This window comes from Saimiri boliviensis, chromosome 4 (genome assembly GCF_048565385.1).
Source record: "Saimiri boliviensis isolate mSaiBol1 chromosome 4, mSaiBol1.pri, whole genome shotgun sequence".
Lineage (NCBI taxonomy): Eukaryota > Metazoa > Chordata > Mammalia > Primates > Cebidae > Saimiri > Saimiri boliviensis.
In genome coordinates, this window is record NC_133452.1 from 61,428,093 (window position 1) to 61,446,848 (window position 18,756).

At 40.7% G+C, this 18,756-nt stretch overlaps 1 pseudogene; it reads left to right on the top strand.

Moving 5' to 3' along the window:
- The first annotated feature begins 17,451 nt into the window (after positions 1 to 17,451).
- LOC101038053 (large ribosomal subunit protein uL24 pseudogene) lies at positions 17,452 to 17,944 on the top strand (annotated as a pseudogene).
- The last annotated feature ends 812 nt before the right edge of the window (positions 17,945 to 18,756 follow it).

Consider the following 18,756-nt stretch of genomic DNA (forward strand, 5'->3'; position numbering starts at 1 on the left):
ACAGGCACACACCACCATGCCCAGGTAATTTTTTGCACCTTTAGTAGAGACGGGGTTTCACCATGTTGACCAGGATGGTCTCGATCTCTTGACCTCGTGATCCACCCGCCTCGGCCTCCCAAAGTGCTGGTATTACAGGCTTGAGCCACCGCGCCCACCCTGGTTTTATTCTTAAAATTTTTTTTTTTTTTTTGAGAATCCCGTTTTTCAGACGCAGCTTGTATTCCATGATTAAAGACCCATAGCATTATTCAGGGAACCCAGGGAAAGAAATCTTTTGAAGATTTTCCCTCCTCCATGTGGTGGATGCCATTTTAACCTCCATCACCTAAGCATGCACTTAGTATGAGTGCTATTTTAAGCTCTTGGCATCCACATTGAGAGAGAGAAAGAGAGACTGAGTCTCCCTCCTGCCTCTTTAGATTCTGGCTAGAGTTCTAGTTTCCTGTCTGATCTTCCACAATGTACTCAAATGACTGACTCCCCAAATGACCTCCCTCTTCAAGTGAGAGATGTATTTACAAGATTGGGGCCTGACTATGACCCCTGCAGGATATTCATATCAGAATAAAAGATGCCATCCCCACAGCCTCAACATTCATACACAACAGGGAAACAGAATCGCAGCTGGGGGGCTGGCAAGGGGGCGAGTGCAATAGGAAAGTAATGTCCATGCAAGAACCAATATTAGCTCCTCTGAGTAGGGGAAGGATTATCTGAAGAAAAGAGGTAAGGCCAAACTACAAAATGTGGAAATGAGCAGAAAGCTAAATCTAGGATCAGAAAAACGTAACTCATGCTTTCCAAACAGTAAGAAGTACATCACAGTAACAGTCAGAGTTAGCATTACTTTATGAGACCCCCAGGCTCTATGCTTCTGAGAGTCCTGGGAGTGTTTCACTTTGTTCCTAGAACGCATCCTGTGGCAATCCTGGGCGCTGACCCTTTTCCTCTGAGGCACTCTGGCGACCTATCCCATGACTGCCTGCCCAAGTCCCCATGCTGAGCACTTCTGGTCTCTGTGCATAGCCTGGCTGTGCAAGGCCCCTGAGGCCACCATTAGAGCACATTGTTGGCCTTTCTCCCATCAATGACAAGTCCCTAATGCTGCCTGTAGAGTTGTTGATATTGCCTCTGGGGATACTGATGCCTCTTAACTTAGCATAATTTTTATGTTTATTTATTTATTATTTTGAGAGGGAGTTTCACTCTTGTTACCCAGGCTGGAGTGCAATGGCGCCATCTTGGCTCACCGCAACCTCCGCCTCCCTGGGTTCAAGCAATTCTCCTGCCTCAGCCTCTCGAGTAGCTGAGATTACAGGCACCCACCACCATGCTCGGCTAATTTTTTTGTATTTTTAGTAGAGAGGGGGTTTCTCCATGTTGGTCAGGCTGGTCTTGAACTCCCAACCTCAGGTGATCCGCCCACCTCAGCCTCCCAAAGTGCTGGGATTACAGGTGTGAGCCACCATGCCCAGCCTCTTAGCATAATTTTTAAAACAAAACAACCTCTTTTAGTTCCTGCTGTTTCTGCTGCAGTCCATTTGCTCAAAACAGGAGAAATTGAATGGGGTTGGCCTTGGGAAGGGAATCCATGTCAGACTTCCTGGCATGCTCAACTTTGTTTTTGAACCAAAAGTCGGGTCCCTGACCCTGGGAAGCCATTGTTATCCTGGCAAGCCCCTGGATTTCTCAAGTTCCAGTCCTCTAGGGGGCTGCCTCCCCTCCCTGACCTTACCATATTCCTTGTGTAAATCCCTGTGCCCACATCTGCTATGCGTTTGCTGGGGCCTTTGTTATGTACGACTCATCCACTTCCCTGCTTTTCTGTTTTTCTGCTACCTGCTATGTCCTCAGCAAAAGTTAATACTAAGCCTGAAAAATATAGTCTCACACATATAAAAACCAAGGAAAAAAGCAATATGTGATATAGTATTGAGAACTTCATCAAAACTGTGTGTAAGCAACAACAGTCATTTCAAATGTTTTAAATTATTACCCAATTTTAAAAGTATAGGACCAATAGAACATTATATCTTGAGATTGCCTTAAAATCATTTGCCTCTCCTATTTGGTAAGTAAACTGAGGCTCAGAGAAATTAATTGACTAGTCTAGAGCCACAGAGTTGATTAGTGAAAGAACTAAATTAAGTGAAACTTTTACAAACTGTGATATATGAATGGGAATTTACATATCTATATAGCATTAGTGTACATATTCTAATTTGAAGAGGTAAAACATTCTATAATAATCTTGAGCTTTAGCTGTTAACTAAACTGAATTTCAGTTTGAACATTATCTTCCCACTCCCAACCCTTAACACATCAGCACAATATTCTCAACTGGGTCAAAAAAATTCTTTAAAGGTCAAGCAAATGATAATTACAAAGGAATGGAGTGCTTCCAATTTTACTCTCGCAGACAATGCAATTTTTATTCATTAGCTTATACAGTTTATATGCAGTTTACTGTACTGTTAGCAGATGTCTCTGGAATGTGAGTGCTGGCTGTGAGACTTTGGAACACAGAGATGGCTATAACCAAACAACAGTCAATGAAGCAGAGATTTTTAATTATTTGGTTCATCTGAGCCCTTAGGTAGCTTATTTGGATAACTCAGAGTCCAAGGCCTGGATTTTCTCATGTTAGTCATTCTAGTTCCCTCTCTCTCTTTTTTTTTTTTTTTTTTTTGAGATGGAGTTTTGTTCTTGTTGCCCAGGCTCGAGTGCAATGGCACAATCTCAGCTCACTTCAACCTCTGCTTTCTGGGTTCAAGTGATTCTTCTGCCTCAACCTCTCAAGTAGCTGGGATTACAGGCACGTACCATCACACCTGGCTAATTTTGTATTTTCAGTAGAAACAGGGTTTCACTATCTTGGTCAGGCTGGTCTCAAACTCCTGAACTCAAGTGATCGACCTGCCTCAGCCTCTCAAATCTAGTTCTTAACAGATACCCAGTGGGTGCTTGATTAATGCTTAATAATGAGGGTGACAAGTCACATTTTATAGCATGGTCCTCTCCATCTAATCTTTTTACGCATGAAATACTAATAATTATAAAAGCTTCACTGTATGTTGTATAATTTCAGTCTGAATAAAAATGCTGGGGTATCAGCCTGGCATGGAGGCTCATGCCTGTAATTCCAGTACTTTGGGAGGCTAAGGAGAGATGATCTCTTGAGCCCAGGAGTTTGAGAACAGCCTGGACAACATAAGGAGACCTCCTCTCTACAAAAAAATTTAAATTTTAGCTGGGCATGGTTGTGAGTGCCTGTGGTCTCAGCTACTCCTCAGGCTGAGGTAGATGGCTGATGGCGAAACTGACTTTGTAGATTGGTTGGATGCTAGGCAGACAAATCCGTGGTTTTCACAATTGGTCTGAGTAGCACAGAGGCATGAGAGAAGAGTTGGCTGGTTTGAGCAGGAACCCCGTTTAGGCTGTGAGAGGTTCTTACCTCCTATTTCCTCTTTCCAGAGCTCCCACTTTGTCTTCATGAAAAGCAGCAAAGCTGGGGGTGACGGAGTGAGACGCTATCAAAAAAAAAAAAAAATGCCGAGAGACCGCTGTAAACATTCTTTCTCTACCTCAATCGTATTAGATTGGGACCTGACAAAACAAAATTTTAACAGGAAGAAAAACTCAGAGAAAATATTAAAGATTCTTTTCAAATAAAAGAGTGAAACAGGAAACTATCCTGAGCAGTTTTTTAAAAAAATATTTTACAAAACTAAGAAGATAGTACAGAGTTCCCATATACCTCATCCCATTTCCCGTTATTAACATCTTACATTAGCATAATAAATTTATTACTATGAATACACCGCTATTTATATGTTCTTATTAACTGAAGTCCACAATTTACTCAGGTTTCCTTCGTTCTATGGAATATGTTTTCTGTTGTTCCAGGCTCCCATCCAAGATGCCACATTACATCTGGTTTTCTTGTCTCCTTAGGTTCCTGTTAATTTTGAGTTTCTCAGATTTTTCCTATTTTTGATGACTTTGGCAGTTTTTTTTTTTTTTTTTTTTTTTTTGAGATGGAGTTTCGCTCTTGTTACCCAGGCTGGAGTGCAATGGCACGATCTCGGCTCACCGCAACCTCCGCCTCCTGGGTTCAAGCAATTCTCCTGCCTCAGCCTCCTGAGTAGCTGGGACTACAGGCACATGCCACCATGCCCAGCTAATGTTTTGTATTTTTAGTAGAGACGGGGTTTCACCATGTTGACCAGGATGGTCTCGATCTCTCGACCTTGTGATCCACCCGCCTCGGCCTCCCAAAGTGCTGGGATTACAGGCTTGAGCCACTGCGCCCGGCCGACCTTGGCAGTTTTGATGAATGTGACTCAAATATTTTGTGGGCTGTCCTTCTCTTTGGATTTTTTAGATGTTTTGTGCATCATTAGAATGGAGTTATGGGTTTTTACGAGGAATATCAAGAAGGTAAAGTGGCATTTTTATCACATTACATTAAGAGTACCTACTTGGTTTGTTTGTTTGTTTGTTTGTTTGTTTGTTTTTGAGACAGAGTTTTGCTCTTGTTGTTCAGGCTGGAGTACGACGGCAGTCTCGGCTCACCTCAACCTCCGTCTCCCAGGTTCAAGCAATTCTCTTGCCTCAGCCTCTCAAGTAGCTGAGATTACAGGCATGTGCCACCACGCCCGGCTAATATTTTTTCTATTTTTAGTAGAGACAGAGTTTCTCCATGTTGTTCTGGCTGGTCTCGGACTCCCAAACTCAGGTGATTCGCCTGCCTCAGCCTCCCAAAGTGCTGGGATTACAGGTGTGAGCCACCTCGCCTGGCTCAGGGTACCTACTTTTTTTTTTTTTTATTCATTTACTTTCCATATATCCTCTGAAGGGTACCTACTATTAACATACTCTACCATTGTTGATGTTGGCCTTGATCACCTCGCTGAGGTGGCATTTGTCAGACTTCTCCACCATAAAGCTACTCTTCTTTCTCCCTCCTTTCCATACCGTACTCTTTATAAGGAAGTCATTACACAGATTCCTCACTTAAGGAATGGGGAGCTGTACTCTACCTTCTTGAGTAGAGAATATCTACATAAATTATTTGGAATTCTACTGCAAGGAAGATTTGTCTCATCCCCATTTATTTATTTCTTCCATCAGTTATATCAGTATGAACTTATGAATGTTTATAGATTATGGTATAATTCAATGTGGGTTGAGTATTCTGCTTGGGACCAGAAGTATTTTAGATTTTGGATTTTGGAATATTTGCATATACATAATGAGATATCTTGGAGATGGGGCCCAAGCCTAAACAAGAAATTCATTTGTGTTTCATATACACCTTATGCACACAGCCTAAAGGCAGTTTTATACAATATTTAAAAATCATTTTGTGCATGAAGCCAAGTTCGTGTTGAGTACTTAGCTGTGGGATTTTCTACTTGCGGCATCATGTCAGCACTCATAAAGTTTCGGACTTGGAGCATTTCACATTAGTGATGATCTACCTGTACTATTTCATTTTGTTGCTCAAATTGTTCCAACTCTCAGCATCAGAAGCTCTTTCAGTTGGTTCCTGTGTCCCTTTGACACATTCCCACCAATGTAGGGTTTTTGTTGTTGTTGTTGTTGTTGTTGTTTTTGAGATGGAGTTTCGCTCTTGTTACCCAGGCTGGAGTGCAATGGCGCGATCTCGGCTCACCGCAACCTCCGCCTCCTGGGTTCAGGCAATTCATCTGCCTCAGCCTCCTGAGTAGCTGGGATTACAGGCACGAGCCACCATGCCCAGCTAATTTTTTGTATTTTTAGTAGAGACGGGGTTTCACCATGTTGACCAGGATGGTCTCGATCTCTCGACCTCGTGATCCACCCACCTCGGCCTCCCAAAGTGCTGGGATTACAGGCATGAGCCACCGCGCCCGGTCCAATGTAGGGTTTTTTACTTAATTGTTCAATTTCAGCATACATGTGCAATAGTATCAGAATTGTTAACCCGTGGGAAATGACATCAGCCAGAGGACAGTGCTCATGTATAAGTCCCTTTTGTCTTTTTTTCTTTGCAATTTATTTTCAATGTTTATATATTCAAGGGGTACATGTGCAAGTTTACATATGGATAAATTATGTATGATGAGGCTTGGGCTTCCAGTGTACCCACCACCTTAACAATGAACATGGTACTCAATAGGTAATTTTTTGACCTTCACCCCTCTCCTATCCTCCCCAACTTTTGCTGTCTCCAGTGTCTATTATGTTTCTCTGTATGTCCATGTATACCCATTGTTTAGCTCCCAGTTAAAAGTGAAAACATGTGGTATCTGATTTTCTGTTTCTGAGTTATTTCACTTAGGATAATGGCCTCTAGCTTCATCCATGTTGCTGCAAAAGACATTATTTCATTCTTTTTTATGACTGCATAGTATTCCATGGTGTATATATACTACATATTTTTAATCCAATCATCTGTTGATGGACATTTAGGTTGATTCCATGACTTTACTATTGTGAATAGTGCTGTGATAAACATATGAGTGCAGGCGTCTTTTTTTTTTTTTTTTTTTGTATAAAATCCAGATCCTGTACAACAATTTTTTTTGCAAGTATCTTTTTGATACAACATTTTTTTTCTTTTGGGTAAGTACTCAGTAGTGGGATTGCTGGGTTGAATGTTAGTTTTATTCTTAGTTCTTTGAGAAATTGTCATACAGTTTTTCATGGAGGTTGTACTAATTTATATTCCTACCAACAGTGTATAAATGTTCCCTTTTCTCCAACAGGAATGCTTTTATACTGTTGGTGGGAGCGTAAATTAGTTCAATCATTATGGAAGGCAGTGTGGTGATTCCTCAAGGATCTAGAAATAGAAATACCATTTGACCCAGCAATCCCATTACTGGGTATATACCCAAAGGATTATAAATCATTTTGTTCTAAAGACACATACACGTGTATGTTTACTGTGGCACTGTTCACAATAGCAAAGACTTTGAACCAACCCAAATGCCTATCAATGATAGACTGGATAAAGAAAATGTGGCACATATATACCATGGAATACTAAGTAGCCATAAAAAAGGACGGGTTCATGTCCTTTGCAGGGACATGGATAAAGCTAGAAGCCATCATTCTCAGCAAACTAACACAAGAATGGAAAACCCAAACACCACATGTTCTCACTCATGAGTGGGTGTTGAACGATGAGAACACATGGACACAGGCAAAGGAACATCGTACACTGGGGCCTTTCAGGGGGTGGGGGGCTAGGAAACAGATATCAGGGGCTAGGGGGATTGGGGAGGGATAGTTTTAGGAGAAATGCCTAATGTAGTTGATGGGGTGATGGATGCAGCAAACCATCATAACATGTGTATACCTATGTAGAAAACCTGCATGTTCTGCACATGTACCCCAGAACTTAAAGTAAAATTTAAAAAAAAAGAAAAAATATTACCCCTTGTGAATACTAATCTTTTCTACAACATCAGTAAAAGTACCTTGATTTATGTAAAAAAAAAGTAAAATAAATAAGTGTTCCCTTTTCTCCACATGCTCACCAACATCTGTTATTTTTTGACTTATTAACAACAGCCACATCCCATTGTGATTTTAGTTTGCATTTCTCTGATGATTAGTAATGTTGAACATTTTTTTGTATGTTTATTGGCTGCTTGTATGTCTTCTTTAGAAAAATATCTTTTCGTGTCCTTTGACCACTTTTTAATTTTTTTTTTCTTGTTGAGCTTTTGATTTCCTTACAGTGTCTGGATATCAGTCCTTTGTTGTACACATAGTTTGCAAATATTTTCTCTCATTCTGTAGATTTGTTTACTTGTTGACTATTTCTTTTTCTGTGCAGAAGGTTTTTAATTTACTTAAGTCCCATTTGTCTATTTTTTATTTCATTGCATTTGCTTTTGAGGTCAGTCATAAATTCTTTACATAGGCCATTATCTAGAAGAATTTTTTCTAGGTTTTCTTCAAGGATTTTTACCATTTCAGATCATAAATTTAAGTCTTTAATCCATCTTGAATTTAAAATTTTGTGTATGGTCAGAGACAGAGGTCCAGCTTCATTCTTCTGCATATGGTGCTCCAATTTTCCCAGCACCACTCATTGAATAGAGTGTCCATTCCCCAGTGTATATTTTTGTTGATTTTGTCAAAGATCAGTTGGTTGTAGGTATTTGGCTTTATTTCTGGGTTTTCCTTCTGTTCCATTGATCTGTGTGTCTATTTTTGTACCATTACCATGCTGTTTTGGTTACTATAGCCCTGTAGAATAAGTTGAAGTCAAGTAATGTGATGCTTCTGGCTTTGTTTCTTGTAAATTTTTTTCTTTTTTGAGACAGGGTCTTGCTCTGCTGTCCGGGCTGGAGTGTGGTGGCATGATTTTGGCTCACTGCAGCTTCAACTGCACAGGCTCAAGTGATCCTCCCACCTCAGACTCCCAAGTAGCTTAGACTACAGGTGAATACCATCATTCCCAGCTATTTTTTTATTTTACTTTGTAGATATGGGTTCTCACCATGTTGTCCAGGCTGGTCTCACACTCCTGAGCTCAAGTGATCATCCTGCCTCAGCCTCCTAAATTGCTGAGATTACAGGTGTGGGCCACCACACCTGGCCTATCTTGGTTCTTTTCGCTTAGGATTGCTTTGGCTATTCAGGCTTTTGTGTGGTTCCATATAAATTTTAGAATTTGTTTTTCTAATTCTATGAAAAATTCTGTTGGAAATTTGATAGGAAATGCATTGAATCTATAGATTGCTTTGGGCAATATGGTCATTTTAGTGATATTAATTCTTCCAATCTATGAGCATGTTTAGCCATTTGTTTGTCATATGATTTCTTCCATCAGTGTTTTACAGTTCTTCTTGAAGAGATCTTTCATCTTCTTGGTTAAGTGTATTCTTTTTTTTTTTTTTTTTTTTTTTTTTGAGGCGGAGTTTCACTCTTGTTACCCAGGCTGGAGTGCAATGGCGCGATCTCGGCTCACCGCAACCTCTGCCTCCTGGGTTCAGGCAATTCTCCTGCCTCAGCCTCCTGAGTAGCTGGGATTACAGGCACATGCCACCATGCCCAGCTAATTTTTTGTATTTTTAGTAGAGACGGGGTTTCACCATGTTGACCGGATGGTCTCGATCTCTCTCTTTTTTTTTTTTTTTTTTTTTTGAGACGGAGTTTCGCTCTTGTTGCCCAGGCTGGAGTGCAATGGCGCGATCTCGGCTCACCGCAACCTCCGCCTCCTGGGTTCAGGCCATTCTCCTGCCTCAGCCTCCTGAGTAGCTGGGATTACAGGCACACGCCACCATGCCCAGCTAATTTTTAGTATTTTTAGTAGAGACAGGGTTTCACCATGTTGACCAGGATGGTCTCGATCTCTTGACCTCGTGATCCACCCACCTCGGCCTCCCAAAGTGCTGGGATTACAGGTTTGAGCCACCGTGCCCGGCCAAGTGTATTCTTAAGTATTTTATTTTTGTGTGTGGCTATTGTAAATTGGGTTGACTTCTTTATTTTGTTCTCAGTTTGATCTTGACTCACTGCAACCCCCACCTCCTGGATTCAAGTGATTCTTGTGCCTCAGCCTCCCTGAGTAGCTGGAATTACAGGTACCCACCACCATGTCCAGATAATTTTTTGTATTTTAGTAGAGAGGGGGTTTCACCATGTTGGCCAGGCTGGTCTCGAACTCCTGGCCTCAAGTGATCTGCCCACCTCGGCCTCCCAAAGTGCTGGGATTACAGGTGTGAGCCACCACGCCCAGCCTGATACTTTCTTAATTGCCAAAAAATATGCCATCATATGGATATACCATAGTTTACGCACCTATTGAAGGACATCTTGATTGCTTCAATTTGAGAGTTATGAATAATACTAATGACATTGATTAAAACAGTGATAGAGTGGCATAAGAGCCTACACAAAATCGGAATAGGTCAGATACAGATAATTATATAAAATAAAGGCCACATATGCTGGTTCATTCCTGGAGTCCCAGCACTTTGGGAGGCTGAGATGGGAGGATTGCTTGAGCTCAGGAGTTGGAGACTAGCCTGGGCAACATAGAGAGACCTCATCTCTACTAAAAATCATGATTATTAGCCAGGCATGCTGGTATGTGCCTGTAGTCCCAGCTACTCACAAGTCTGAAGCAGGAGGATCACTTGAGCCCAGGAGACTGAAGTTGCAGTGAGTTATGATCATATACTGAACTCCAGCCTGGGCAGCAAAATGAGACCCTGTCTCAAAAAACAAAATTATTTCACAAGGATATATTTTAAAATTAGTATATGATAAAGTAGCAACTTAAATTATTGAATATATTCACTTTCATTACATGTTGCCTGCCACTTACTCAGTGTTCTTCATGCATTCAGATGATTCACAATAACTAATCACCTATATTTAAATCATTTGGGTCTATCAAAAAAGGTGTTACTTGTGATAATTTTTTAATTATGCAAATCCAAATGTAAGGCTTTAATTTTATGGCTCATTTCCACATAGTTTTATTCCATTTCCATGGATTACTTACTTTTTATGAGGGCCATCTTGATTTCCTCTTAGGAAAAACTCAGTATAAAAGCATTTCTCTCATTTCACAATGAATGGTACAATTAAGATTTAATTAGAAGCATACTAGTAAGGGAATTGAAAGCTACTCTGAACCTGTAAATGAAATGTTACACTTTAAAATTGTTCACATGTTACAACCCACAGCCTTAAAAAGCAACCATATGTAAACTTAATTTGAGATGGAGCTTTTTAAAATAACATGATTACTTGTTACATTGAACCTCTTCCTTGTTGTGTGTCCACCAAAAAAAAAAAAAAAAAAAAAAAAAAAAAAGCTCATTTACCTAAAAGAGAAAGGCTCACAGATGCTTCAAGGAAGAAAAGGGGAATTTTCAGTACATGTGCTTTATAAAGAACATCCTGTACAAGCATTCAAGGGTGAGGAGAAGACTTTACTCTCTTTAATACATGTCCTACCTACTTCTCCCAGCTTTTCATAGCCTCACAAAGATGCATGTTTGGGAAGTGATTTGCCCATCACGTGAATTGATATTTAATAAATATGTAACTTTAAACAATGCTTTAAAAAATAATGCTTATCAGAATTTGGATCTTCATTATTGCTTCTAATCTCATTAACATTTTTCAAATTTAGAAATGCTATTTCCAAGACTAACAGAGGGTATATTTAAAGGTGATTTGCATCTACAGCCATACCACCCTAAACATGCTTCTTGTTCGGATTGATATTAACTGCTTTTCTGAATGGTGGGTCGGAATAGCAATTTAGTGTAGAATTGTGAGCCTTGGTGAGACTGCTGAAAATGATCTATTGATATCAGTTGACTATAAGAAAGAGGAGTGACTTTGCTGCAAAGTGGATTTCTGGAAATTTTAAGTGCCTAAGGCTTGAAAGATTTGAAAGATTTCTGCTAACCTGGACTATAAGTAGATTAGTATCATAGAAACCTTTCTGTCCATCCTGTTCTTTTTTTTTTTTTTTTTTTTTTTTTTTTGAGGCGGAGTTTCGCTCTTGTCACCCAGGCTGGAGTGCAATGGCGCGATCTCGGCTCACCGCAACCTCCGCCTCCTGGGCTCAGGCAATTCTCCTGCCTCAGCCTCCTGAGTAGCTGGGATTACAGGCACGCGCCACCATGCCCAGCTAATTTTTTGTATTTTTAGTAGAGACAGGGTTTCACCATGTTGACCAGGATGGTCTCGATCTCTTGACCTTGTGATCCACCCGCCTTGGCCTCCCAAAGTGCTGGGATTACAGGCTTGAGCCACTGCGCCCGGCCCTATCCTTTTCTTTATATCCAAGTCCAGAGGGCCTAATTATGAGATGAAGCAGAGAAATAACCAAGTGCTAGTAAACATTTTGGAGACCAGAATTTGCAGGAAATCCAGAACATCCAAAGGCTTGACATTCACGGGGTGGCCCAGAATTTATGCTCTAAATGCAGAGCATCTCCGGAGACATCCACAGGTCTCTGTCATTAAGACAATATATTATCCTAATCAGTACAACTAAAAATGGGGTGGATGATATTTTAATATATTTTAAGAGGATGTAGAAGGATCTTCTGGAGGTAATTATTTTAGAGAGATGACTAATTATCTCATGTTTAAATATCTCCAGGAAAGATGACTTTTTTAACCTTGAGCCTTAAATTTCTTTTTCTACAGTTTTTAGAATATAACCTGAATAGTAGTGGCCACATGTAATGCCTCCCAGGATGACATTAAATCACATTTCTCCCAGGATGACATTTGTTTGCTCAGAATGTATAACCAAGGATACACACACACACACACACACACCCCAGAGCTGAAGATCCACATGGAATAATAGACTTGCTGTTCTGAGTTGAGTTGTTATCATTTCATTCTAAAGCAGAGAGATTTGATGGTTTTGAGGTTTTGATGTTTTAGGTAGTCCATCATCGCTTTGTGCCAGGTAAGTGTATTATTTGCTTTATGAAATACTAGAAATACCTTATGGGTCTTTGGTTTTTTCCCTATGAATCCCTAGATGTCCTAGGATCTGAGGCTGAAACCCACTGGTTTACAGAATGGAAACAATGGAGTCACTGCTTGTACATTATGGTCATTTCAGGCACTATGGTAATTGAGTTGAAGCTCTGCAAAGATGATCCAGATAATCAACATATATTTGCAGATGGATCATAATCCAGGAAGAAGTTTGCCACAATCAGTTAAATCTTTTTCTTTTGTATAAAAATGGTCCAAATATGTAGCTGGACATGGTGGCTCATGCCTGTAATCTTAGCACTTTGGGAGGCCAAGGCAGGTAGATCACTTGAGCCCAGGAGTTCAAGCCAGCGTGGGCAACATGGTGAAATCCTGTCTCTACCAAAAATACAAAAATTAGCCAGTCAGATAATCTGGTCTCAAAATAAGTAAATAAATAGATAAAAATTTAAAAATAAAACATAGTATCTCTTCCTTCCTTAGATAAAAAAAATAGCCGGGCGCGGTGGCTCAAGCCTGTAATCCCAGCACTTTGGGAGGCCGAGGCGGGTGGATCACGAGGTCAAGAGATCGAGACCATCCTGGTCAACATGGTGAAACCCCGTCTCTACTAAAAATACAAAAAATTAGCTGGGCATGGTGGCGCATGCCTGTAATCCCAGCTACTCAGGAGGCTGAGGCAGGAGAATTGCTTGAACCCAGGAGGCGGAGGTTGCGGTGAGCCGAGATCGCGCCATTGCACTCCAGCCTGGGTAACAAGAGCGAAACTCTGTCTCAAAAAAAAAAAAAAAAAAAAAAAACATGAAAAAGAATGGTCCAAATAATGAGCTTTATGTTTTCTTAAAGAACCATACATATGGTATGAATTGAAGGGGCACAGAAAGTTCCAGTTGCCTCAAAATTCCTCCCTTTACCAAACCTACTTAATCCCATCTACCTCCTTTTCTTCAGTATGGTCTCCAGAAGGACACTGTTTAAGATCCGTTTTCCATTAAGAGGAAAGAGAGGGCCTTGCATTGGATATCTGCTAGGTTTGGCACCTAGTTCGCCTTTTCCACAAACTTCTTCCTTCTCTGCTCATCCACATGGTCACAGGTTGCCTTCCAAGCAGCCATGATTATGTTTTGTGGAGTCCTAATTAGGGAAAAGGAGTCACACTGGCAGGATGAAGTTGAAAGCAAAGAGATAAAGCAAATAAGCTACAGATTTGCCTTTCTTCATTGTCCAGGAGATATAAACAAAAAGAGGAAGGAGAAAAGCTATAGGTCTGTCTGTCTTTACAGCCCAGGATATATTGTTCTCCTGAGCAAATAATGTACATAACTCACAAACTTCCTGCTTATCACCAAATGCTTCAATTTATCATCAAACACGATGGCCAAGAGAAGAATGCAAGTTGGTTTCCTGTTACCTTGGCATTATCAATCAGCCCAAGAACCACCCAATAAAATCTCTAGCAAGCTTTTGTTTCCTTGCAATCAGCTCCTCTTCTGCTGGTTCTGCCCACTGCTCCCTGGCAACATATTCTCATAGTTTCTTTAATAAATCTGTCTTTCTTTACCTACAACTGTCTTGGTAAATTCTTATTCCCCTTCCCCCTCCCCAAATCCTACACCTCACCACCAGCCCAGATAGTTGCCGCTCACCTGAGACATACATTATGGCTCCTAACCACCTTGTTGGCTACAATCTGGGCTGAACAGAAATTCCTTAAAAATTTGAGATTGGGATTAAGAGGTCTGGTCTTTGGCTGGGTTGAAAATTTTAATGTAAATCATATGCAAAATGGAGTTTGGGCTGGGCATGGTAGCTCACACCTGTAATCCCAGCACTTTGGGAGGCTGAGGTGGGTGAATCACCTGAGGTCATGAGTTCAAGACCAGCCTGGCCAACATGGTGAAACCCTGTCTCTACTAAAAATACAAAAAATATCTGGGCATGGTGGCACACACCTATAATCCCAGCTACTTGGGAGGCTGAGGCAGGAGAATCGCTTGAACCCGGGAGGTGGAGGTTGCAGTGAGCTGAGATTGCACCATTGCGCGCCAGCCTGGGCAACAAGAGTGAAACTCCGTCTCAAAATAAATAAATAAATAAATAAATAATAAATAATGGAGTTTGTGTAGTTATATTTTCCACCACAAAGCCTGGAGAAACATGTAGAATAGAACAAGAACAGACAGAGTGTGTGGTGCATAGTCCCAATCCCATCCCGAGACATGGCCTTGTATTTCCCACTTTTTGCTAAAGTTAACTTGCGTTGGTTTCTGTTTCTTAAAACCAGTCCAATAGATAGGCTGTCTTGATGGAAGTCTGCTGCTCAGTCCCAGAGTCACGTTATTGCCTCTACCAGATCAGCTAGTAGTTGTCCTCAGATGCACAGAGAATCTCGTCTCTGAAGACATAGGAATATATACAAGGTATCAGGAGAATCAAAATGAGATCTTGGCTTACATCTGACTTATCCAAGATTTATATGTATACATAAATATATACATATTTCTTTGTTGTAAAACCAAATTTAAATAGTTGTCATAGCCTTTAAAATGTTAACAGACCAATGAAAGGGAACTGATATGCAACCATCTTCCTTGAGGTATTCTGAGTAGTAGAATGGTTTTTGTTTGTTTGTTTGTTTTTAATGGGTAATTTATTTATTTCTCTCTCTCTCTCTCTCTCTCTCTCTCTCTCTGGAAGAAAAAAATGACCCTGTCAACAGTCTTATCATTCAAATATAGAAAACATAGTTCTCCATTCTTCATAAAGAGTTGGGGTGGACGCAGCTGGAAATAACTGGTAATTAAAATACCAATCAGAAGAGCAGAGATTAAATGACTTTATTTGAATACAGCAATTGGGCACAATTAGAATTTAAAGGAAAATAAAATAGCTTATAAAAGAAGCAAAGAAACAAACAAACAACAAACAAAAACAAAACAAAACAAAAAAAGAAGCAAACATTTTAACACTGGCCCTGTCTTCAAGCAAGCATAGCGTAAGGATGGTAACAAGTGGTACTTGGGCCAAATGTTTCCATAGGTAAATTCAGGAACATCCACTTCTCTGAGACATGGACATTCATACACTTCATCTTTACTGTAATATTTGCTTCCTGTGCTTCTGTTGTTATGTACACAGTGAACATAAACTATGACTTATTTACAAAGAATATTTACATTTTGATGTATTTTTAAAGACATGCTGTGTAGAAATAACATCTTGATTTCTCTAGAAGTCTATATATCTTAGGAAATTAAATGGATAATAAATAATAAAACATACTTTGAAACTGTCAAGAGACACATAAAATGCATATGTGGTTATTAAGCATTGAACAAGTTTTGTTTGTTTGTTTGTTTGTTTGTTTTGAGACAGACTCTTGCTACATTGTGGGGTAACCAGAAAGCATAAAAGAAAAAAAATTAAAAAAAGACAGACTTTTGCTATAAGTGTAACTATGAATCTTTTATGTCTGACCTAGGGCAGGGCATGTTCCAAGGTAGCAACAGCAAAGGAGCCTTGCCAAGTGCCTGTTAAATTGACTGGTAGGAAAGCCTCTGATTGTCTCCTCAATACCACAACACTAGTAATATTTAAATTAGATATATTGTAATTAGAGATACAAGAGGCACACCAAGCCTGTCCCTGTACTTTGGTCACAAACGTGGAGTTTTGGAGTATAATAGAAATGGCGGTTCCCATAAGGAAGCCATATGGATGGGTAGTGCAAATCAGGCACTGATCAGTGTTATTATGAAAAAAGGTCATAGTATAATTGTGACTGGAATTACGATATGTCCCATGCCAGGTGTTAAGGCGGATGCTAAGATGTTCCAGGCACCATAGACTGTCTTGGGGTGGCATGGACTCTACTTGGGGTCTGGAATATCTCATCCCCCCTATTGGCCCAAATTTTAAGGGAATGGGGCATGGCTACAGAACTGTCATCGATGCCACGACAGACGCAAACATTGGTACAACCAACCTGCAAATGGCTGTGGTAGCGCCAGTCTAAGATATAATTGTCTAACTGGAGGCTACGTTCCTGTTCCTCATGACCGACCTGCCAGCTAAAGTGGAATCCCTTACTTTTCTGGCTTTGTTCTTTAGCACAGGAAAAAATGTTTGGGAACGTGGCATTGATTGCATTGCCCAGTTTGAGGCTACCTGCAATTAAGACTGTTAAGGCATTTCCTTTACCATGATGTAGTCATAACTGTGTTTGGGCAGGTACACAGTAAGAGTTAGAATTTTTATAACTTACAGTGGGAGGATAGCAGAGTGATATGTAGTGTTACCTGGCACCTTAGTCCAATGTGTGCCACTAATGAGGGACCCTACAGGGGGTAAATTATCCCTCCCAGTCAAGCAGTTACGTTATTAAAGGCTGGGAAGGGGGTTTCTGCCCAGGTGACAGGGCAAAAGAAAGGCAGATCAAAGGTATGAGCCCAATAGAGTGTAGCAGGTGCAGGTTGCAGACGAAGTGTGAGCATAAAAAGGATCAATAACCCATGCAAGTTGCAATGTATAACAGAGAGCAGAGCAAGAAAAAAATTATCTGGAGTACATGGTGTCTGTGTCCAGGGCAGGATTAGTTCAGCCTCCTGTGTTGTCTTCTTCAGCATCCCCCAGGTGAGGTCCAGGGCCTTTATCTGAGGAAGCTGCATCATCTGGGGTTGCGGGTCCTGCAGGATCATCTTCATTTCTGGTATCAAGTTGGGTCGTAGCCATGCCATGATAAGGTTTGATGCATTGTGCTGGAATCCAAAGAGGACCTGAGGGGGTGTGAACACAAGCATATCCTCTTCCCCATGTTAGCAAATCATTTGGACCACACCATACTTTACTGTTTACATCCTTCCATAAAACTGCAGGTTTTATGTTTCGAGAGGCTTTAGCAAAGTGCTTTTCTATAGCTGATTGAAATTTACATCTAAATTTAAGAAATTAGGCGGCCATCAACTAAGCGGGAGCTGCCAAAATGAAGTTCAATCCCTTTGTGACTTGCGACCGAAGCAAGAATCACAAAAGGCATTTCAATGCACCTTCCCACATTCGCAGGAAGATTATGACCTCCCCTCTTTCCAAAGAGCTGAGACAGAAGTACAACGTGCGATCCATGCCCATCCGAAAGGATGATGAAGTTCAGGTTGTACGAGGACACTATAAAGGTCAGCAGATTAGCAAAGTAGTCCAGGTTTACAGGAAGAAATACGTAATCTACATTGAACGGGTGCAGCGGGAAAAGGCTAATGGCACAACTGTCCATGTAGGCGTTCACCCCAGCAAGGTGGTTATCACTAGGCTACAACTGGACAAAGACCGCAAAAAGATCCTTGAACGGAAAACCAAATCTCGCCAAGTAGGAAAGGAAAAGGGCAGATACAAGGAAGAAACAATTGAGAAGATGCAGGAATAAAGTAATCTTGTAAACAAGCTTTGATTAAAACTTGAAACGAGGGAAAAAAAAAAAAGAAATTAAGGGTAAATAAGGCTTGTGCTAGTAGTGTTGCAGGGTCCTTACTCATACTCCCCCTTGTTTTCTGAGCATATTTATGAGGGTGGAGTGGGCATGCTCTACTATGGCCTGTCCTTGGGGGTTATACAGGATGCCTGTGGAATGTTGGATGTTCCATGTGTGGCAAAATTGTTGAAATTGTGAGCTGGCATAAGCTGGACCATTATCAGTTTTAATTTTTGTGGGCTGCCCCATAAACACAAAAGTTAAGAGAAGATGTTTAATGGCATATCGAATGGACTCTCCAGGAAGAGCATGTGCACGAATTAGATGAGTGTTAGCATCAGTGGATACATGTTTTCCAAATTCAGAGACATCTTAATTTTCCAAATTCAGGGACGTGTGTAACATCTGTTTGCCATAACTGATTAGGTTGTAGTCCTCTAGGGTTAACACCTGTTGAAGGAGGGGACGTGCCTGTGAGCTGGCAATCTGGACATTGCAGCATGATTTGTTCAGCTAGTCTTCGGGTAAGTTGAAATTGTTTAGTTAAGTTTCTCCAATTTTGGTGGAAAAATTGATGTGATTGGGTAGATGTCATAACTTGTAGGTGTGCTTGATCATTGCCATAAGCCAGTGGGCCAGGCAGTGAGCTGTGGGCTTGAATGTGTGTAACAAAAATAGGGTGTGTGCGTTGATCGAGAAATTGTTGAAGTCAGAGAAAAAGGGCACACAGGGTGGGCGCCAGGGTAGACTTAATTAGGGCTGTCTCAAGGTTCTGCAATAAATAGAGTAAGCAGAGTTACTAA